This window comes from Pinus tabuliformis, chromosome 2_2 (assembly GCF_031772625.1).
Source record: "Pinus tabuliformis cultivar Carrire ecotype Pingquan chromosome 2_2, CPIR1, whole genome shotgun sequence".
Lineage (NCBI taxonomy): Eukaryota > Viridiplantae > Streptophyta > Pinopsida > Pinales > Pinaceae > Pinus > Pinus tabuliformis.
In genome coordinates, this window is record NC_142300.1 from 382,789,119 (window position 1) to 382,814,657 (window position 25,539).

The following is a 25,539-nucleotide window of genomic DNA, read 5'->3' on the forward strand; positions in this document are numbered from 1 at the left end:
TGAGACCTCAGTCGGTGCTCCGCAGACTGTTGCCGAAAGGGGCAGTAGTATCGGGATTTATTTAGTTAAATCATCTATGAACTTAGGTTAGTCCCATATAAGCCAACAAATGGTTCCATTACCGGGATTAGGATCTACATAAGGGATGTCTGATATCGTGTCACTAGAATCGGACAATGAAACAAATTTAAGGGTGGTTGGACATGAATATTCATGAGTTCGCAGCGCAGGAAAACAAGAATCCGCGAGTATATAAGGAAGAATAGTTAGAGAACTACTTATATATGGAAATTCATGAAATTTTCTTCACATCCCTTCCTTCTGAGTTGTATGAGTGGATCGTGAAGCTAGCAGATAGTCAGGGAAGGTGTAGGCTCAACAAACCAATTGTGTGGACTCTGGAATTAGTGTGTAGACTAGAAGCATCAAGAGATAATATCACGCGAACTGTGGACCATTGGATCAATCGTATTATAGGAATATTTATCACTGAATTCCTGGTAGATATGACCGTCAGCTATAGTGAGGCAGAAAGATGCTTCCTCAAGGGATTGTGAGGTAAGTATATTAAATCTTTGAACACTTGGATTAAGATGCTCTTATGTGAAAAGCAGGTTATGCAAATAAATTATTGGTTGGGACTACACAAAGTGGGAAGGTCTACAGAAGTGGAGGTAGTCAATAATTAGAAACTAATCCCTTAATTTCACCCTCATGAGAAAGCGAGGAAGAGCTCGCGAGAGTTTCTCTAGGAAGCACGGTTAGTTTGATAAGGCAGCAAATTCTGTGCTTACCACTTCCACCTACACCAACACTCGTCTCACCCTCCTCACCTCCGTCTCCACCCACTCCACCTCCGCCACCACCACAATTCAGTATGGTGAGTTTTATTAAACTACTGGTATTCATAGAAGTAGGGAATGAAGATCTAGACCAATTCTAGTTCGTGGTAAGGGCGGTATGGGAAGCACGAGTCATGGAAGAAGATATCAAGAAGGCTGCACTGGTAAGCGTGTTGCAGGATCACACATTAACATGGCACATCAAAGATTCAAATGACCATCCAAATGCAGGAATCACAGAAATCCATACTGCGCTGAACAAGGAATTTAGCAGACTAAATTCAGAGACACAATCAATTATCAGGTTTATGGAGATCGCGATGCTCCCAGGTGAGACCCCACGGAATCTGGACCAAAGATTGAAGAGCATGATTCGTGAAGCCAATATGAACTTGACGAATGGATAGCACTGCACATGGTTTGTAATGTCACTAACACTGCATTTAAGGACGATGCTGTTGTTGAGCCTTGAAAATGTCATTCATTTCCATTACACTTTCATTATTATGTCCATTATATCACCTCCTTTTCACCTCCATTTCACTACTATGTCACCACATTCATCTCACTTTCATTATCATTGGGCCACCTTTATGTTTTTCCAATATTTATTATTTCTAAGCCTTTTAAGTGAATTTGTGGTTAAACATTAGAAAATAATGTGCATATGATTATACCTAACAAATGGGTTGAGATTGTTGACATGTGTAGGTTGAAAGGAGACTTCTAGAAGACCCTTATGTGGCACTCTAAGGCCAAATTCGAATTTGGTTGGAAAGAATCATGGGATCATGAGGATATGTGTCACATCTCCTAAATGTATTGTAACTCTAAGAAGACATGTGTCTTATCAGTTCCTATTTTGATTAGGACTCTAGAGGTAGAGGGAGAGATTCATGGACTCTCATTAATGAGATGGCTCTCATCTTTTTGTATAAATAGGAGATCTCTCTCCTTCATTTGTTAGTCTTTTTTAGTCTATTTTAGCTTAAGCTTGTTTTGTACTTCTTCCTTGATGGCTTTTGAAAGCTTTGGAGAACTTTGTTGTACTTTGTACTTTTGAAGAATTTGAATAAAGCTTTGATGTTCTCAACATGGAAGGAGATGTGAAGTAGATTTCATGGAGCACATTAGGATGTAAGGTAGAGTAGATTTCATTATGTAAATATTGCTTTGTAGAATGTAAGGTAGATCAGATTTTTCATTCATGCAATTTTAATTCATGCAAGTGTGTTTAATTTTGCTTTGATTTCATAGGTAGTAGGGGGCCCCTGCCTTGTATAGTTGTCATTTTATTTTGCATTTTATTTTTCTCATGTATATTAGCTATACATAAATTTCTTTCAAGTTGATTGTAGATTACTGATGCACATAGCCTTTTAATGACTAACGAATGACATGATATAATCATCTTGTCCTTTTGCTGAAACAACAAGGATATTGGGTCTCATAGTCACTAGCTCATTGTTTGGTTATTGCATTTTATTTTGATTGAACTAATGACATGATAGAATCATCTTGTCCTTTTTCTGAAGCAGTAAGGATACTGGGTCTCATAGTCATTAGCTCATTGTTTGGTTATTGCATTTTATTTTGATTGAACTAGTTGTATATTCACACTTTTGTTTAAATACTAACTCCATCAATAACATGTTTTAAGTTCTTTTGAAGTGCTAAGTTTCGGAAGTTACCATTAGGGACATAGGCCTTGTCTTGAAATCTTTATCCACATTTGTCCTTTAAAAGTATTCTTAAGACCTTAGAATAGGATTTCCATTTGCATTAAACACTTTAGAAAACCAACAAGAACAAAACCCAAAAAAAAACATAAACTATAAAACAACGAAGCAAGAGAAAGGTTAACTAAGCACATATAGTGCACCACACTTCATCAGTTTACGATACCCGGATTGATAATTTATGTAAAGCAATTTAAGACATTAAATTGACTAGACATTTTGGCGCCGTTGCCGGGGAAGTGTAATTAGGAGACCTTATTTCTTACATCTGAGAAAAAAAAGGTTAATAATTCTTGAGTATGCTCTCCTCCTACACTTTGTGTGATCTGGAGGATCAGAAAAAGAATTGTTAAGAAAAAATAGGAGACAAAATAAACTTCATCACTTCAATTGATTCAAGAAAAAAGAAGAGAAAAAAAAAGGAGAAGAGAAAAAATAAACTTCATTTCATTTCCATTTTCACTCCATGCCATCCATTTCATCAATAAAAGTTATTTCCCCATGATCATTTCCATTAAGATTGCCTAACTATCTCTATTTAGCTAAGTGGTTGTTGTGACACTGGTTTCCGCAGCTGATACCGGTTTCCGCAGCTGACACCGGTTTCCGCAGCCACCACTCTGTTTTTCAAACTTACAGTCAAGATGTTAGTGCAATAAAATGAAAATGCAGGTATGACTAAGCAATATAAAAATTCACAATTTCAGAGAGAAAAGAAAAAAAACACAATCTATGGCTATCTCCATTCCTAGTTTTCACTATGGCTTCAATAAAAAATCTGCCTCCCTGATCAAGCTTTGGTCCATTTGGATTCAGTGGTGGATTTTGTTGCCATGTGTGGTTTCAATTTCGGTTCAAAACTCTCTTCAATCATGCATGGGCTTGCTGGGTTATGTCATGGGAATGATTGTCTCAGACCCTAAGGACTTTGGAGCATTAATACTTATTTCCTTCCTATCAGTTTCATGTGCAGCGCTTCTCTATTCTCCTCATACATATCGTATATAATTGATGATGATTCTTGTAATTAGATATGCGGCTATCAACAAGACAAAAATCGAGTAATCTGTTCTTGCCTTGATTGTTTCCTTGATGGAGGAGCATTGTACCATTTTGAATATTCTGTCAATCCTTCCTTCTTTCTTGCAAAAGTTCGAGGTGGAACTTTCACACTCGCTGATGAAGACCCAGCTGAGACTGTGGTGCATAGAGCAACATACTTATTTCAGAAAGGATTTGGGTTGTACAATGTCTTTAAGAACAACTGTGAAGATTTTGCTATCTACTGTAAGACTGGCTTGCTTGTGATCGAGGGAATTAATGTTGGTCGAAGTGGTCAAGCAGCATCAATCCTTAGTGTGCTTATTGCAATATGTTCTTCACCTGTTCGATTCCTGACCACCAGTATACCTGGTGTGACTGCAGTTGCAAGTGGATTGTATTGTATTAGTAGGGTTGAACTTGTCTAACACACTTGCAAAACAGTAGATCAAACAAGAAAAATGAATGCAAATTCATAAAAGGCAGAACAGTGAGAACAGTAAAACTCAGGAAAAACGTAAACACAGAAAAAACATCAAACTTCAAACATTTTATTTTCCAAAATGGAGACGAATTTTAAAAAACTAAAACATGGGTTTCTTTTCCAGTTGGGTTAACTAGATAACCCAGAAACCGTTTGAAGAAATTTGTGGCGGTCTGGGAGAAATCTTCGGTTATTTGGAGCCTCTTTTTGCCACCGCGTGAAGAAATTGAGTTATTAACTGACAGTTTGATGTATTCTGCGTGCCTGAAGAAGGATAATTCCAATTTGATTATGTGTTGGACTCTTTGCCACCACATCCTCTGTCCATATGCCACCCGTTGCAATTCATTAAAACCAGCAGTTTCAATCCCAGACGGCGCTCCATTACATAAACTGGTTGGATACGGCTCTTCACAGCCGATTGATAGACGTGGCGTGAACCAAGTGACCAGTTTCATTACGGCTCTTCTCCACCGTATAACTCTTATTTCCGTTGTTTATCTTCTACTCCCTCGTACTCATACCATCTCTACTCTCCATTCCCGCTGCAAACTCCGCGATTGTGCTTCAAACCTTGATTACAGTCACCAATACGCCTTGCAATTCGATTATGGCCACTCCACTTTCCTCAAGAATCCCGTAATCAGCTTGTTTTTCCTTTGAACGTCCACACAGAGTAAAATTTTCAGCCGGAGTTGAAAGCCGAGAATGGGAAATCTTGGCAGAGCTGAACCGTGAATTGCATTAGTTAAGTTAGTTGTCTTGAGGGGGCACTTACACTGTTTCAAAAGATTAGCAATCAGTAGCATTAATCATGGGAATAGTTTTCCATCTGCCATTGTAGTCTCCAGCAATACATAATTGTGTAAATTCCCATCATTTGCAATTGTGTTCTTGCTACAATAGTCTTTTACTGCAGTGAGTTTTGAAGCAGAAGAAACATTGCTTTTTACAATCTTCACGTGTATGGACTTTGAGTCAAGCACAACATCCTTCAGGTTCACCACTTCTGCAATCAAAAAGGGTGGTTCCTTTGCTATTTCCATGGAAAATTCTATCATATAGAAGATCAGTTCGTTTACACCTTAACTTTCTTTTGGCTGATGCTATAAACTATTAATGTCACACAGCGTTTCCGCAGCTGATCCCGGTTTCTGCAGCCAATCCCGGATTCCGCAGCTGTTTTCTTAAATGCTATGTTCGAGGTGTCCTCCAGGTTGAAGAGCCACATGGGCAAGTTTGTGGGATCAAGGACATGGTGTGTGTCCTTCCAGCTCATCCAAACCAGTCATCAAAACCCGTGGTCAACAAGGAGGCAAATACGGTCAAACTGAACTAAAGGCAAAACCAGAAGGGCTTAAGTCTATGAAAGGGTCAAATAGTCATGATAATGGTTATAGACTATTTTTTTCATCAATAAAACTATTTTGCTCTGCAGACAATAAAATAAAAAATTAAAAAAAAATTGATGATCAAACTGTTTTAACCACTTTCCGCAGCCAACCCAAACTTTCCGCAGCTGTTTTGTTAAACTCTAGGTTGCAGGTGTCATCAAGCAAAGCAAGTCACATGGGTAGCTGGGGGAATTTTGGTACATGTATGGTGTCCTATTCATTCGATCAAATTTGATGAAAAAGACCGTGGTCAAAGGGAAGTCAAATTGTGTGTTATCACTAAGTCGCCACACTCAGTCGCCACACTGAGTCGTTGCATGTCAAGAAAAAATAATAATTTTGAATCAATGAAATGAACAAGTTATTTTCTCACTTTTCTGAAGGTATTGATTAATTTTGGACTGATGATGAAAGATGAATGGCTAACTTTGTATTCAATATTTTTAGCTACAGAACTGTGCACATTCCACAACTATTCTCCAATTCCGCAGCCAGAAAAACCTCATTGTTCAAATCAGCCTAACTTTTTCATACAAAATCAGATTTTGATGATTTAACTATCATTGGAAATATCTCAACAAGATCTATACAATGAGAAATCTATCATTAGAGTTTTAAATGGCAAATAATGAAACAAATTGCTGAAAAGAAGCAACATCAACTTGAGGCACTAATTCCAAAGCAGGTATAAACTCTTTTGATTTTTCCCTTCAGAACTTGTTTCATTAATACAAATTCTTAGTTTTGTGTGTAAATATCATAACTAGAGAGATTGATCACCTCTCTCCTTTGATAATCTTACATTCCATTGCAGAAGAAGTATTAGTTTTTTTGCAGGTTCCAGGAGGAAGGACAAATGACTAAAGAGAATGGTGTCTCTCTAAGAGACCAATTTGTTTCATAAGAGGATGATCAACAACAAAGATGAAATATGATGATGTAAAATCAGATCCAAACACTTGAAAAAAAAACTTTCATATACTATTGTCTCCATCACATCCATCCATCACATCCATACTTCATAATAAACCATTCACCTCATTCCACTCCATATTTTCCATTTTCATTCACATACACTTTCCATCTCTTTTTGTCCATTCATAACACACAAATAAAAGCAAGAGGCTCATTCATATGCTTATTGCCCATTGCCATTTCTGCTCTCCATTGCCATTTTCCATTTTCATTTTGCATTCCTTGTCATTTTCATTCCGCAAATAAGCCCTGCTTCAATGCAAATTATTGAGTCCATAGTCCTTTGAGTCTAATTTCTTTGTAAAAACACCTTGAAGCTTGCATGCCTTAATGGAAAGTCCTCATGCTGACAAACAATGGGAATACATTAATGTCCCTTGTTCGACAGATCTTCTAGGTGACTTGACTTCAACAAATTCATTCGTACCTAGCAAGATGTGTTTGGGCATCTTGACTCTCATTGTCATCAATGGTGAGAGTTCTCGTGTTGACTAGTGGCATCCATTAATGGCCACTAAGCCAACAATGTCCTACTATGTTCGACATCAGAACATCTTTTCACATAGTAGGAATTGTGCCAATGAGTTTTGAAGACATGAAGACTATTATTTTCAGCATTTTAGAGCAGATTCAACAAGTTTTAGTAGAAGCAATAAAAAGTCATCTTCTCTCTCTATCCATGACTTCTCTCATTCAACCACTTGAAGAAGAATATGATCAGAAGTTTTCAGCCACCACACATACAACTCATCCATTCCAAAGGGTAAGTGAAGGTATGTCATTTTCTAACTTTTGACCATAGAATTCCATAAAAAGCTAGAATGATAATTGTTGGAAAAACATTTCTCTTCCTCATTTCATAAAATTGCCAATACCATCAGTTGGTGGGGGGGAATACATTCATATTTATATCTTTCCATGTCCATATCATATTCAGGAGCTCACATACTTCCAACATATATTAATTATTACATTGCTATTATGAGCATACAATGGCTTTTGAAAAAGTGCTTAAAGGATAAATTGGATACAAACAAAATCATGGTTGTCACACAAGAACCAACCACCATGCAATCCAATAAAGATATACTTTGCAACAATAATCAAAATATCATTATGCAAAGTTCAAAGATCAAAATAGAAGGCAACAAAAAAAAAAAATGGTTGTAACACAAGAACAAACCATGTTGCAATTCAAGTGAAACACTTTGCAGAAATATGAAGTTATCAAATGATATCATGCAAAGTTAAGCCAAAGGTCAAGGATCAAAAGAGTTAATGTAATATATATTGCATGAGGACATGCAATAGCTTCAGTTGGGGGATATGTTGAGCCTTGAAAATGTCATTCATTTCCATTACACTTTCACTATTATGTCCATTATATCACCTCCATTTCACTACTATGTCACCACATTCATCTCACTTTCATTATCATTGGGCCACCTTTATGTTTTTCCAATATTTATTATTTCTAAGCCTTTTAAGTGAATTTGTGGTTAAACATTAGAAAATAATGTGCATATGCTTATACCTAACAAATGGGTTGAGATTTTTGACATGTGTAGGTTGAAAGGAGACTTCTAGAAGACCCTTATGTGGCACTCTAAGGCCAAATTCGAATTTGGTTGGAAAGAATCATGGGATCATGAGGATATGTGTCACATCTCCTAATTGTATTGTAACTCTAAGAAGACATGTGTCTTATCAGTTCCTATTTTGATTAGGACTCTAGAGGTAGAGGGAGAGATTCATGGACTCTCATTAATGAGATGGCTCTCATCTTTTTGTATAAATAGGAGATCTCTCTCCTTTATTTGTTAGTCTTTTTTAGTCTATTTTAGCTTAAACTTGTTTTGTAGTTCTTCCTTGATGGCTTTTGAAAGCTTTGGAGAACTTTGTTGTACTTTGTACTTTTGAAGAATTTGAATAAAGCTTTGATGTTCTCAACATGGAAGGAGATGTGAAGTAGATGTCATGAAGCACATTAGGATGTAAGGTAGAGTAGATTTCGTTTTGTAAATATTGCTTTGTAGAATGCAAGGTATATTAGATTTTTCATTCATGCAATTTTAATTCATGCAAGTGTGTTTAATTTTGATTTGATTTCATAGGTAGTAGGGGGCCCCTGCCTTGTATAGTTGTCATTTTATTTTGCATTTTATTTTTCTCATGTATATTAGTTGTACATAAATTGCTTTCAAGTTGATTGTAGATTAGTGATGCACATAGCCTTTTAATGACTAATGAATGACATGATAGAATCATCTTGTCCTTTTGCTGAAACAACAAGGATACTGGGTCTCATAGTCACTAGCTCATTGTTTGGTTATTGCATTTTATTTTGATTGAACTAATGACATGATAGAATCATCTTGTCCTTTTTCTGAAGCATCAAGGATACTGGGTCTCATAGTCATTAGCTCATTGTTTGTTTATTGCATTTTATTTTTATTGAACTAGTTGTATATTCACACTTTTGTTTAAATACTAACTCCATCAATAACATGTTTTAAGTTCTTTTGAAGTGCTAAGTTTTGGAAGTTACCATTAGGGACATAGGTCTTGTCTTGAAATCTTTATCCATACTTGTCCTTTAAAAGTATTCTTAAGACCTTAGAATAGGATTTCCATTTGCATTAAACACTTTAGAAAACCAACAAGAAAAAAACCCCGAAAAAAACATAAACTATAAAACAACGAAGTAAGAGAAAGGTTAACTAAGCACATATAGTGCACCACACTTCATCAGTTTACGATACCTGGATTGATAATTTATGTAGAGCAATTTAAGACATTAAATTGACTAGACAACTGTCACAACAAAAGCTTTCCACCTAGGCCAAAGCTTTGGACATGGCAATGAGATTGCATGAGACCCCTATACAAGACCCTAGTCTGGGAGTCAAACAAATCCATGCACAACTGCAAAATCTGTGTCTGGAAATGTACAGTTTGAAACAGGACAGGACACCTTGGCCAGAGGCACGTGAGGAGCTATAGTACATAAAATGCAAAGGCCAGGGGTATGACAAGGACCATTGTCCAGTGTTCCCAAATTACTTTGCGGGAGGAGAGTTGACATCATTAAGGCCTGAGCCACAAGCAGGACCAAGAACGATGCCTGCATTATGGAGCACGATCTATCAGATAGGAGGAAAACACACTACGAATAATTGTCATCTACTGCAGAAGTATATGTAGACGTCCCCGCAACTGTTTTGTAACTCTAGCAGATCGATAGGCCATGATGAATGCACCTGCAGAAGCTACAAACTAATGATGGATCAAACTACTGCCTACAAAGTGCAGACCAAAATGCGAGCCCCCAACCCAAAGACAGGAATGGCACACACTGGATTTCAGGGGCGTGGAGGAGATTGTTGTGTAATGGGACTAGGAAGGGGTCACAAAAAACTAATTTGTTACAATTGGAGAGGGCCAGGGCACTATGCCCACGATTTTACAAACCCAAAAAGGACATCATGTTTGTATTGTACTCAGTTTGATCATGAGCCAGAAGACTGCCCTACCTTGATAGAAAGGCTACATGAGAAAGGGGTAATCCAACCTCCTTCGACTCATAATTCGCAGATGATGAGGTCTGAGCCACGTGAAGAAGACCCAAATGTAAACATAGTACTCAAGAGCGATATAACCACTGATGATGGTAAAGATAAGCAATTAGAAGAAAGTGTGTGGGTTCACAAGTTTCCTACAAAGGAACCCGAACTTGATTTAGAACGTGCGAAGGAGACATTTATGTAATCTAAGAAGAGCTTCACAAAGGCCTCCACTTCAGGTTGTAAGGATCAACTAGAACGAGGGATGGATTCTTCAATTCTCACTACCTTTCTAGAGACATGCATGAAACTAATACGCAACAACATGGCAGTAAAAGGACTACAAGAACTTATCACTAGGTGCATGGGTTCAGGAGAACGGTGCATGGTCAAGAAACTTGGAAAAAACATGCATTGCACATAGGAAGGGAAATGAGGTTGACTGTGAAAATCGGTGAGTATGAAATGGATCAGGTAATCCTGGATCTCGGATCAGACGTGAACGTGCTACGAAAAGAAACATGGGAATGCATGGGCACACTCGCACTACAATGGTCTCTTATTCAGTTACGAATGGTGAACCAACAGAAGATCTTTCCCATGGGAAGATTGCAAGGGGTAACGGTGGATATTGAAGGTGCAAGCGTGTAGGTGGATTTTGAAGTGATAGAGATTGTCGATGACAACAATCACTATCCTGTGCTACTAGGAATAGATTGGGCCACTGATATGAATGGAGTCATAAATTTGAAGATGCGCAAAATGATTTTTGATAAAAAGTCACTATGTGTAGTAGTACCACTAGATCCAATCTAAGGAGTGCGATAAAATGAACTGGTGCGCGATGATGATATTGATGATGATCTCAATTGCATCTACAAGATAATCGTGTGACAACAAGATTGGGTAAACCTAACTGTAGATGGTAGGATTTCATGGGAGTGCAAAAGCTCCTGCACTTCAGATTCAGACAAAGAAATAGAGCGTTGGTAGAATCGACTGCACGAAGTAACAATGCTTAATTGCAACATGATGGTTAGACCATTATGCTGCATGACAACAGATGTAAGGGATTTTCCTACATATGATGGGTTGACAACGGTGGATGAATTCATGAAAATTTTGAAAGTGTAGTACCAAATCAGCAAGGGTTCGATGCTCTAAAATGGGCACTGCACGTGATGCCTACAAGGTGGTGGTTTACACATTAGAGAAGTTTTGAGGACTGGCGTAGATGCAAGAGGATGATGCACCTATGATTTCAAAAACACCATCTAAGGATGAGATCTGGCTAGCAGGGGAAGAACAACTGACGCGCCCACCTTTCTTGATGGGTACAAACATATGACATGCAACCCACACAAGCACACACCACTCCCAAAATAGAGAATCGAAACAAAACGCAGTAGCAAGAAAGGCAACATGCACTACAAATTATCCATAGAGAAGTGTTGGATAGGGTGTACAAAGTGTTGAACAGGGTTCACCAAGTGCGACGTACCAACTAGGACCTGCACGTTCCAATGATCTAATGGGCCTATAGGAAAATGCTCAAAACCCTAACCACAGAAATGATTCCAAGGTTGTGGAATAGAGTACAGAACATAATTTTTGAAGATCATGAAAATAGGAATCCACACGTAATAGCACCTGTAGGTGTGATAGTGCGTGAAGCCCAGGATGAATAAATCACACAGTTATGCAAAGTAGAATGTGTAATACTTTAGGAAGCCATTTGGCAAGGCAACCTTAGACTTCACAAACTTGAAAAGGATCCGGTACGGCTAAGGAAGAAAAGCATTTTGATGAACGCAAAGGTCAGGAAGTTGGAAGACGAAATAAAGGAAGCCTTTCTCTAAAAACCAAGGGTAGTACGGCAAGGTGGGCACACCCATAGTGATAAGTGGGGGAGCTACCGCCAAGATTTAATTAGTCTGCTGCTGTGGCTAGGACCGTATATCACCAAACACAATAATCAGGAAGGCACACTACAAATAGTAAAGCATGCGGCGCCGATTGTCACGAAGACAACTGAGGTTTTTCTATCGACTATCCTGAGGGGTGAAATGGATCCCCCATGGGTGGTGCGACCACTCGACTAGCTGTCGGAAGAACAGTCTCAGTGCTCCAGGCAGTTGAAAGGGAGCTCGGGACTATAAAAGAGTCTAATTGGGAGCTGTGTGATAAGGAAGGTGCACGCAGAGTCATCATGTCACAAGGGTCATGCTCGCGCACGTAGGGCTATGCTGCCATGCAAGTAGGTTGGGAAGTGACCATTCATGTCACTATTCATGATGGAATGTCCAATTTCAGGCCAAATGGAGTGGGTGACGGACATTTAAGATAGTAGTTATGGGTAAGATTTCAGAAAATCCACTGCCAAGAAAGCATTGTTGGCCCAAAATTGTGGGGAACAATCAAATTTGAATTCAAAGGGTGCTATAAAACTCCAGGGGCTAGCCACGAGACAACACTTGTTCACTTGAGACTTGAGCAGTTGAATAGAGCACATAGTGTTGAGCATCGAGCGATATTCGAGCCCCTACGTTTGTGAAAGACTACATATAGTACAGACAAGGTGACAGTTACCAGGGGAGGTTTGGGCTTTGAATAAGGAACCGCCAGCAAGGCCGTGCTGAACCATATGGTACATGATGTTCCCAAGGTACTGGGGTTGCACCAGAAATCTCGAAATCACCTCAGATGCAGAGACCAAAAAAAGATAAGTAGGCAATGGGACAAATCTGCATGTCCCCGAGGAATCTATAGTTCGGTAAGCTACCAATGGAAGAGAAATGCAAGGCAGTCACCATTGAAACATATTAAGAGGAAGAGGACTTGCAAGATATGATTACTACAGTAAAGGAAGAAGAAGAATCATAGGAAAACATCCAAATAATGTGCTCCACAGTAAAATTTCCCGAGTATGTCCCTCCAAGGAAAGGGAAAGGAAAAGTCCCAAAGGATCTGGATGCAATGAAGAGTGCACTCCAGACCCCGTTCCTCTCCGATGGAATTACCATTGAGGGTCTGCTCTTAGGCCGTGTGCCCACACTGAAATTTGAATACTGGGACCTTGCGGATAGCAAAAAGTTCCCACACTTCGAGATAGCGAGCACAATGAAACAGAATATGGAGGGGTCGGTGATAACATTAGAGCCATGAAAATGGATGCGTGGTGTGGAAAAGGCTGGGTTCCTTAATCTACTACGGATACCACATTTTCACTGTGCACCGATCACCATTTTTGTCATCAGGAAACTACATTTCCTGGTGCATTATGGGTACTTGTGGATAGAGGAGCCTATTACCATCATGGAAAATCTCATCCACCGAATTTATCGGCTTCCCTGTAAGGGAAAGGACCCCATGACGATAGTAATAAAAGGCAGTGACTTGGCTCTCGCAAAAGCCATAAATAAAAAATATAAGCTAGAGAAGAAAAAGATGGGCTACATTATCACCAGTATCAAGGATAAAGGGGTGTGCATAGCCACCCAACTCCTGCCGGTAAGGTAATTAGAAAATGTCACGGCGATGATGTACCAGTGTCGGTAGTTGCGTTGGCCGAATAGTGTGCGGAAGGGGTCCAGTTCAACTAGGTTGAGTTTCTTTGCGAAGAATTTTTTATCAACTACCAAGAGGCCCAGGAACAGGGTAAGACCTTCCACTATGTGTGGTTTCCCTTATCCATCTTGTTGGTAGCAGGGGAACTACTTGAGGATAGCCAGTTCCTGAGCATTGACCAGGAAATACCAGAGGCCGCGAAGTCTACTTCGCTCTGGGCCACTAAGGACTCGAAACATATTCGTGATAACAAGATTTTCTAGGTGCTAATGGAGGCAAACATCCAAATGTGGATTAATAGGAGGCCACGCTTGTCCCCCTTGGTGCACAATAGATTGCAAAGTTTTCTAGAATTCAAGGCGGAGAAGCACAACATCTACATTTAGGCACGGAAAGATCTAGCGCAACAGTGGATAAAGCTCCCATTCATAGCCATTGAGAACACAATCTTTATAGCGTTAGAGACATGGCCTCTCGGGTGGTGTGCCCTGTATTTGGCAGAGTTGGATAAGACAACATGGCAGAAAAGGAAAGTTGATGCCAAGTAGCATCTCAGACAACTAGCCGAGAGAAGAAGGAACTAAAAAGCGGCAGCTGAGGTGAGGGTAGTCCATGAAGCAGTACAGGTAGCTGCAGAGTAGAAGAAGGCCACCAAAGTAGCAATATCAGCGAGACAGTAGAGGCTGTTGCAGCACAGACAGAGGAAGGCCAAGAAGTGTCTGCAGGGTAGGAGGTAGAGTACATACAACTCGCAGAAGAGACCGTTGATCGAGGGATTGCCTCTACATAGCTCAAACAGCCATGTATCGTGAAAATATCAAGCCCAAGAAATAAGTTCAAGGCCTCAAAGCTGGTTATCGACCCGATCACCTTAACTGAAGGTCACCTCCATGACATCGGTGAGACGATTCGCGATATCACTAATGAAGCAGTCCAAGACTTTATGATCGAGCAACAGATTATGGTCGGGACCCTAAGGGCATAGCTGCAGGAGTTACAGGTATGACCTCCACAGGAGGGTACCTTTTCTACCCATGTTGCAGTAGGCACGTCAGCAACAGAACAGATGCTACACAAAAAAATGGCCAATATGATAACATTGCCAGATGAAGCGCTAGTTTTGGAAAACACAATGGAGCGAGTGACGCTCAATACAATGAAAGGCATTGGCCTTAACTTGGTTTCTCTTCCCTGTGACACACTTTATCAACTGCAGGATGGGATAACAATAGAACTCCACGCTAGAGAGAGTCGTGCAATCCAAGTTTTGAGGGAGCAGAAGATTAATATAGAACAGCTCAGCTTGTAGCACGATGAGTTAGTATCGCAGAACAAACAATTGGTACAGATAGTCAACGACACCGTCCGGCAAATCATAGAGTTGTCTATTGCAGCAAACATACCAATAGAAGTGCAGATCCACTGTTTGGCAAGTAGAGTCCGTGACGCACATAAGGAAATAACAAGAGTGCAGTTGGAGCTGAATCTCTAGATTGCCGAGTTGTAACTGAAGGCACAACCTTCCACTCCACCAGAGGTCAGAGAACACCACAAAAGTGCTATTGCAGTAGGGATGGAATAGATTAGAGGAGTAGTCCGCGATTGTACCAACAAGTTGGACCAGGTGTTGGAGGTCCTCACTACGTTGCTAGAGGACCCCAACATTCAGCGGCTAGAGACCGTGACACGCGAACTGAAGCAGCAATAGGAAAACATTAGAGGGACTGTGCAAATAGTAGTCCTTACTTAGTGGCTTGCAAGGATGCAGTAGGCTAAGGCCTTACAAGGGCAGGTGGACGCAACATGCCACAAAGAAGAAGTTCTAAAAGTGCACGTCTAGTCGTGGATTGATGAAGCCTTCATAATCATGGGGATATTGAAGGAAAGCTTGCACATATTCAAGGAATGCATGTACAGATGCATCACAGCATGCCAAAAATAGAGTGTTCAGAAGCAAGAATGCAGTAGGTTCAGCAGGTAGCAGCGCAGTCTTCTGTAGACATTCAGATCGTTCAGGACCAGTTGGAGGGACTTCGAGCCAAGATCACCACGCCGATAGAGTCACTCGAGGGCGATTCACAATGTTTGTGTTGCGGGATTTTTAGGCAAAGAATCCCCCCACAACACGTTTTGGAGCTCAAAGCCCAAGTTTTGGTCAGAAAATGTTGTAAGGCTCCGTGAATTGCACGCACGGAGCGCGAAATGTATGTTGAGTCATAGGGTTGTCCACCCTTAGTTTTGTAATGTAATGTCAGACTACCCATGGTCTGCGGACCATGAGATTGTATAAATAGAGTGAGGCTCTAAGTTGTGAAGATAATTAGGCATAGATGAAAACGAATGGAGTCTAGAAGATAGCAAGCATAGAGAAAAGATCTAGTGACTTGGGTCGTATTAGTAGGAAGTGGCTCTGCAGCTGAGTGCGCAGAGGCCTAGTAGAGTCCGCAGCTGAGTGCGTGGACCCCTGCAGCTGAGTGTGCAGAGGCCTAGTAGAGTCTGTAGTTGAGTGCATAGACCCCTGTAGCTGAGTGCGTAGGGAGGAGTTGAGTCTATAACCCAAGAAGAAGAATAATAAAGAGAAGGTTGGTTCCAAATACTATGTATATGCTTTTGTATTATTTTCTATGCACTTATACTATTTTGTTTATCGTGCACACTTATATGAATACTAGACATTGTTAAGTGCTACTGGGCTCATACAGATAAGTTAAGTAATCAAATAATATCGAGTTAATAGTAAGGAACTTGGGTAATAACATGGACCGTGCCTCAAACAGGGTTGCACGAAGGCAGCATCGCAGGTTGCAAGGTACTAATAGATGCGTGTAGCGATGAGTGCAGGGAAAATCTGTGGACCACTGAAAATCATCAGACATTTGTAGGGTGTGGAAACCTAGTTCTAGAACCCTCCCATACTACTTCGGGTGAGACCTAAATCCGCACTCCACAGACTGTTGCCGAAAGGGCCAATAGTATTGGGATTTTTTTGGCTAAATCATCTCTGAACCTAGGTCAGGCCACTATAAGCCAGGAAATATATAAGTTGATTTATTTTTTAGATATATCAAAGACTATGGTGATTCTAAAATACTAGTAAGAGAGGTATGTAACATCATTTTAGTTTGTCTGTAGTCATCCTAAAAATTAAACACAACTAGTCTAGAATTTAATTTCAAATTTCACTCTATTTAATACTACATCTATACCCAATACATAGAATCTGGATAGACATACTTTCTAATGTAGCTTAAAATATTATTCCAACTAAAGAATTCTGACATTATCAGCTCCCAATTTAACTAATATTTAGACCTTATCTCCATAATAACATAGCCAACTAAAGGATCTTCAATAATGATGAATAGATTACAAACTTTGTCAGTAAGGAAGATACTTACTCTAATTCTATAATTGATGACAATCAACATGAAAGAGAAATCAACCAATACTTAGCTGATTTTGAATCAAAATAGCAAAAGACTATTATGAAATATTTAGATAGGCTAGAGATTTTTTATAACAATAAGGATATATTTAAACCACCTCCAAATTAAAAGAAAACAGTTCCTCAATGAAATATGAAATCATGAATTTGAGTTCTAAGGAATATTCAAAGTATATAAATCTTGGTTTACGTTATACACCTACAAAAAAACGCTCTTTCATCCATCTATTTGTTAGGTCCCTATAATACTAGTGATTCTCGCATTAATATTGTCATTGTAGCGCTTATTATTATTGCTGTGCCCCTCTTGTCCCCATATTGTTATTATTGTGCCCCATAGAATCCCACCATTGTTATTTTTGTGTCGTTATATTATTATTGTTTTGTTGGCTTTGGTTATAATGTTACCCCTTAGACTCATATATATAGAAAGGAGGTTTTGTCATTTGTATCATCAAAGAAATCTTCATTTGTGTAATGCAAAGGGCGCTTCCACGTCAAAGAGGTTGCTTTCTAAGTCATTAATCTATCATGTCTATCTCTTTGTGAGTTGTTTTCATAACATTTGGTATCATAGTTTGGATTCTAGGGATTCGCTACTCCAAACATGTCATCGTGGAATTTTCCCTATAACTTTTCTTTCGAAATCTCTCGGAATGTCGGGCCCGCATTTCAGATCTTTACTCACTATATTTTTTGAGATATGATCCAAGCAAGTTAGGGCTTTTATAGGATCCCAAATTATATCTCAAATAGGTAAATTAGGGAAAATAATCATAACTTGTTTTCTAAGCATCAAATTGAAATTTCGTAAGAAGTTACAGAAAGACAATGACTTGTAGTTGTCTATGTATCAGTTTCATGTCCTAAGGTATAAATAGAGACACAGGGCACTTCGTACAAGTTCGCTCTACTGAACCGGTCTATAATCAGGTCATCGTGCGAGATTTGGCATAACTCTCTCTTGGAAAACCCAATATTGATCATAATTGTGGGGTTAGAAAGAGGACTGAGAGGGCTACTATAGGAAGAAATTTCATATGTTGGAGATTTGAACTTACATTGATACAATAGATTCAATATCTAGCTCCTACAAAGTGAAAAAAGGCATGTAGTTTTTTTTTAAATTTGGCATAAGTTTGGTTTGAAAAATTAGTTTCAAGGAATTCAAAGGGCATAGTGAAGCATTATTATCATTAATTGATGCCCCAGAGAAAGAAAATGGAAACAACTAGTAAGCAACCTGAAAGCTCTGGCATGACACATGAAGAAGAGGAAGGAATGCAACAAGATATATCAAAATTACAAGATCAAGTGCAAAAAAATTCACTCTCATGAAAAGTAACAAAAGCTAAGATGGATGGTTTAAATAAAGATGTAGAAGCTAAGATGTATGGCATGGAAGCCAAGATGGATGGTTTAAAGAAAGGTGTAGAAGCTAAGATGAATGACATGGAAGCTAAAATGGATGGAATGGAAGCTAAGATGGATGGTTTAAAGAAAGGTGTGGAAACTAAGATGGAGGATTTGAAGACAGATTTGGAAAATTTTCTACAATAAATTCTTACTAATGGTGAAAGGTTAGTAAAAGAAACTCATGATGAGAGAAAAATAAATGTTAGTCATGATTTCATAGACTCTAAAATTGGATCAAAGAACCACCATGTTCCAAAGATCGATATGAACAAGTTTGATGGCAAGGATCTCGTAACATGGATACTGCATATGGAGCAATATTTCAATCTCCATAATGTGCAAAAAATGCAAAAGGTATGCATTGCAACTTTATATTTAGAACCAAATCACTTTGTATGGTTTCGATGACCTTCCTCTCATAAATAAATTGTCACTTGGGCTATTTTTAAGAATGAAATGATATCACATTATGAGGATACACAAAACAACACCTTTTATAGCTAATTGATAAATCTCAAACAAACGGGTTCAATGATGGAGCACATTGAGGACATACAAAAAACAAATATAAGGGTAAGATATATTCCAAAGGAGAATAGGATTGATGTGTTCATAGGGGGTTTAAGGGATAACATCCAACATGAGGTTCACCTTTGGGAACTTGATCCATTGGAGAAGGCATTCAGGTGGGCAAGAAAAATGGAAAGCAAAATTATGGCAACAAGGAAGCCTACAACTCACAATTATAAAGATGGAAGTGTTTTTTCCCCTACTCTTCCACAACCTACAAGATTGACACCACAATGATTGTAAGAAAAAAGAGTAAAAGGGATTTGCTATATTTGTGATAGTAAATACACTAAAGGTCATAATTATGCTGAGAAGAAATTATTTTACATAGATTGTGAAGAGGAGGAAGAAAAAGAAGAATAAATGTCAAAAGAATAGGATATACACCAGGAATAAACCCTAGAGAAATAAGAAATGAATCTAAACATATCTTGTAATGCATTGGCTACAATTACCACTCCTCAAACTATTAAGATAGAAGGGCATACCAAGAAGAAAAAGGTAATAGTGTTGATTGAATTAGGTAGTACCCATAATTTTATTCATTGTAAGATAGCCAAGGAATTGAATTATTTCCTATATCCATCATCAGAGTGCAAGTAATGGTTGTAAGTGGATGAACCATAAATTGCTCTAGAAAGTGCCATAATATCAATCTATCCATTGTAGAATATGTATTGAATAGCCCAATTCTTTCCATTCCAATTGGTGGTACTGATGATGTATTAAGAGTCCAATGGCTACAATTCTTGGGTACAATAGCTTTTAATTTTCAAGAAATTTTCATGAAATATTTCTCATAATGAAACGAAGTTGAATTAAAGGGTATTGTAGGAAAAATGGAAAAGATAATCGACTCTAACTAAATGACAAATCTTCTAAAGAAAGAACAATGACGCATAATTACACAATTATTTTCACTAGAGGTTCCCACATCGAAATCATCTATTTCTCTAGATCTCCAAAATGTCTTGGACAATCACTCCAAGGTATTTGAGACTCCCAAAGCCCTCCCACCTATTCTTGATCATGATCATGCTAATCATTTGATTCCACAAAGTGTTCCTCCAAACATCGCGCCTTATAGATATCCCTATGCCCAAAAGAGTGAAATTGAACATATGGTTGTAGAAATTCTAGTGGCTCGTATAATTCAACCTAGTCAAAGTTCCTTTTCAGCTCTAGTAGTATTGGTTCAAAAGAAGGATGGATCATCGTGTATGTGTCCAGATTATAGGGAGCTCAACAAGCTCACTATTAAGGATAAATTTCCCATTCCTGTCATTGATGAATTATTGGATGAATTGCATGGATCAATTTACTTCACAAAGTTGGATCTTCGTTTAGGATATCATGAAATCAGAATGAAGACTGAGGACATTCCAAAAACAACATTTAGAACTCATGAGGGTCATTATGAATTTTTTTCATGCCTTTTGGCCTTATCAATGCACCTTCTACATTTCAAGGTTTGATGAATTCCATTTTCAAACGCTTCCTTAGAAAATTTGTGTTAGTATTTTTCAATGATATACTAATCTACAACAAATATTGGAAGGATCATGTTCAACATGTTGACAAGGTGCTGAAACTATTGGAAGAGAAATATTTATATGCAAAAGTATCCAAATGTTTCCTTGGAGTACAAGAGGTGGAATATCTGGGTCATATTGTATCTCATGAAGGTGTTAACGTAGACCCTATCCAAATTAAAACCATTAAGGAATGGGAAATCCCCACATCCATAAAGCATCTGCGAGGATTTCTTTAGTTGACAGGGTATCATCGGAAGTTTGTTAAGAATTATGGGAGAATAAAAACACCTCTAACAACACTATTGAAGAAATATGCATTTTCATGGACTTCAGAAGCAACAAAGTCCTTTGAGAAACTTAAAGAGTCAATGTGTCAAGCACCAGTCTTAGCTACATTGGACTTCACAAAAATATTTATTGTGGAATGTGATGCCTCAAGAAATAGAATTGTTGTTGTTTTAATGCAAGGAGAAAGACCCATTGCTTTGGAAAGTCATCTAATAAAAGGAAAGTATTTTACAAAAAGCTATTTATCAGAAGGAAATGTTGGCAATAGTACATGAGCTTAGGAAATGGCGAATGTACCTAATGGGAAGGCACTTCAAGGTAAAACCTGATCATGATAGTCTTAAATACTTTTTAGAACAAATATTAGCCTCAGAAGAGCAGAAAAAATGGGTCACAAAGAAGTTGGTTTATGACCTTGAAATCATCTACAAAAAAGGGAAGAAAAATGTTGTGGCATATGCACTCTCAAGAAAGGATGAGGATGTGGAATCATTTCTTTGTGCCATTTCTATTATCCAACTAGATTAGATAAATGAATCAAGGGATGAATGAAAGAATCATGAAAAAGTGTGGGCACTCATTGAAAAGTTACAACAAGATCCCAGTACATCTGATACATTTATTTGGAAAAATGATTCGTTACGGTACAATGATTGGTTATACTTATGTAATAATTCCCAGCTCAAACAAAATATTCTTAGGGAATTGCACACCTCTCCCTTAGCAGGGCACACAGGATTTATAAAAACCTACCATAGGGTTAAGAAGGAATGTTTTTTGGGATGGCCTTAAATCAAATATTCAAAAGTTTGTGGTGGAATGTTTGGTTTTCCAAAAAAATAAATTTGAAACAATTAAGACCGCAGGTCTATTACAACCTTTATCCATTCCAAGCCAATGACGGGAGGAGTTTCCAAGGAATTTTATCACATGTTTACCCAAGTCTAAAGGAAAGAGTGTTATCATGGTGGTAGTTGACAGACTTACCAAGTATGCACACTTTTGTGCATTATCTCATCCATTTAAAGTGAGTACACTTTCTACTATGTTTATGGAAACAATTCAAAAGCTACGTGGAAACCCAAAGATTATTGTGAGCGATAGAGATCCCATTTTCACTCAAAATTTTTGGAAACAATTATTTTCTTGTCTTAGTACTCAGTTAGATCATACCTCATCTTATCATCCTCAATCCAATGGGAAAACTCAGATAGTAAGCAAATAATTAGAAGAATATCTTCATTGCTTTGTATTGGATAAACAGACACAATGGGTCAAATGGTTGCTCTAGCTGAATGGTGGTATAACACTTCCTTCCATACTACAATAGAATTGACCACATTTATGGCACTTTATGGATATCATCCACCATCCATCATATCATATTTAAGAGAAAATTCTAAGGTTCGAGGAATGGAAGATCACATCGAGCATCAACACCAAGTTCTCCAACTCTTAAAGGATAACCTCACTTTAGTGCAAAATAGAATGAACCAACAGGAAGATCAAAATTGTAGTGAATGAATTTTTGATGTAGGTGATTGGGTATTCCTACGACTACAACCATATAAACAAATGTCCCTCAAGCAAACTAAAAAGGATAATAAATTATCACCAAACTATTGTGGTTTGTACAAGGTGTTGCAAAAGATAGCTATTATGGCATACAAATTGGAGCTTCCTGCAGCTCCCCGAGTGCACCCAGTTTTCCATGTTTCATGCTTTAAGAAGGTTATACGTCACAAACTCCTAGTTCAAACAATATTTCTGAAACTTGATGAGGAAGGAAAAAATCATATTCGAACCTGAAGCAATCACAGAAACAAGAACTCGACAACTACAAAATCAATCAATTTCATAGTATCTCATCAACTGGATGAACATACCCGCTGAATATTCCACATGGGATGATGAGAATTTTATACAGAAGCATCCATAACTACTCAAGTGTTGAGTAGAACACTTTTTTGAAGGAAAGGGACATGTTAGGTCCCTATAATGCTAGTGATTCCCCCATTACTATCGTCATTGTAGCTCTTATTGTTATCGTTGTGTCCCTCTTCTCCCCATATTGTTATTATTGTGCTCCATAGAAGCCCACTATTGTTATTTTTGTGTGCTTATATCATTATTGTTAGGTCGGATTTGGTTATATTGTGACCCCTTAGGCTCCTATATATCAAAAGGAGGTTTTTTCATTTGTATCATCGAAGAATTTTTCATTTGTGTAATGTGAAGGAGGTTGCCCCCTCGAAGAGGCTGATTTCTAAGTCCTTGATCTATCTTTTCTATCTTTTTGTGAGATGGCTTCATAACATTGTTGAAGAAATGTAAATATGTTTTTGCATAGGCACATGATGACCTTAAGACATACGATACTTTTATAATCCTACATACCATCCCAGTCAAGCCTAATATAAATCTTCTTCAACAAAAAATCAGGAAAACACACCCTAGCCTTAAAGTCTAGATTAAGAAAGAGTTGAATAAGTTATTGCAAGAGAAAATTATATTCCCATATAGACACAACAAATGGGTGTGTAACACCATACCAGTAACAAAAAATAAGGGTGATATTAGAATCTTCATTGACTTCTAAAACTTAAATAAATCATTAGAAAAAATAAATTTCATTTTACCCAATGGAATAGACCTTACAATCAGTTGCAGGATCCGAGATGATGTCATTCTTGGATGGATTACTAGGATAAAATTATATGTTAGTATAACATGAGGATCAATTAAAGGAAAACATCCAAATTAAAAGCTGAACATTTACATATTGGGAAATTCCTTTTTGTTTTATAAATTTTAGTTTAATATATTAATGGGATATGGATGTAGTCTTTTGAGGACTTATTAACAAATTAATAATTCTTTACTCCTATACCCAAGGAGAAGATTAAATTGGAACTAGAAGCCAAATTTTGTTTCACCATAACACTAGAAAATATTAAATATTGAACTCGGGTCTTTGAAAATAATCCATACTACTTCAAATTTATCGATTATATCTTTGCTTTTGGACGAAATAATTTGTGCCTCATAAAGAAGAATTCATGGTAGCTCTAGCATAGATCAAGATGTGTTCATTGCCATCATAATTTTGGGATGAGGAAATCCTAGCTAGAATTTGCAATACCTTCGCCATTTCATCAAATATTTTGAAGTAACAAGATAGGTAAGGTATATTTATTATGTTTGTGTCAATGTTTGCATGAATATGTCATATCTTCTTCCAGAGTCTGGAGATATTTATTACTAGGATGAGGCGTTGAATCAAACCCTAAATTATGAGCACATCCCCTTTTTTTCCTAAGGTTCCATTAATATGACCATCTTTAAAACAAAATTCCCTCGTATGGATGTAAATGCTAACCATAATTCTCTCCCTTCCTCAAATGAATATGGCCTCACAGAAGCTAGGGGAAAGCATAAGGGACCTAAAAACCCTCCCCCACAACCCACTTCCACGTGGAAGCAATTTTACACTAATAATGATTTCGAGCCCCTCTATCTTAGGACCCCGCTAACCTCATCATCCCTTGAAATAATGTTGCATGAATACATAATACACCTTTGATATTCTTTATTGACTCTTCCTACTCTTCCACCATACACCCTCCTCCCCTACCCTTGCATCATGCTACCCCAGATATTGGTCCAAATCAATATGTGCATCTTAATTATGATATGGACTTATATTCACTCAACCTTTCAAAATTTTCCAAAGCCTAAATAGGAAAATACACCAGCACCCTCTTGAGACATTACGTTAAGGTACTAGGTCGAGCATATATCAAATATCAACAATCTTCATTTATATTGACTTCAAGGTAATCTAACATAAGATTGATAATAATTCAATCCAAACCATTGAAGGAGACTAGAAAACCCCAAAGGGAAGGAAATATAAGTTGTAAGAAAACAAATTTGTAGATGTTGGAAAAATTATGAGATATGTTATTCAGTTTAGGACAAATAAAAATGATATCATAGGTTTACCACTCTCCTAACACACCCATGAAATGAAAATAATTTCTTATAATATCAAAGGAATAAACTATAAAGGAACATAGAGGGTACTCAAGAAAAAATGGTACTATGAAAATCCCACATCTACGATGATTCAAGAAATTAAATATTCAAGCGACATAATTATTAAAATACCAGTCAATGAGCAAGAGATTACAAAGTGATTACTATTAATTCTCAGGGATAATCATCTTCCCTTTCCATAATATGGAACACTCTAAAAGTTATCATACTTGATATGTTCAACACCTTTTGAGTTCTTACAATATAGTTTTAGCTCATTGGCCCTATAAGACATGATTGCTATCTAATGTATATGGACCACCATTTCCTAAAGATAAATCCCTATTCCTCTAATACATTCTCAACACCCGTAATATCCTTTCCCCTTCTCTTTTGATCATTCATGGATTTTCAATATCATAAAAGCCATAGAAGAAAAGAAAAGGAAAATCACAATCCGACAATGTTAACTACATCCAGTTTCAGTAAACAATGGTGTATTCTCGCCTAGTCAATCTAGATATTATAAATGAAACTTCCACTTGTAACAATCGAGGAGGAGATGCACAACAAGTGGTTTCTGAGCGAGATTGTTTCGTGGTCATAAAATCCATCAAAGTTCTCCCATGTCACAATTTTGAT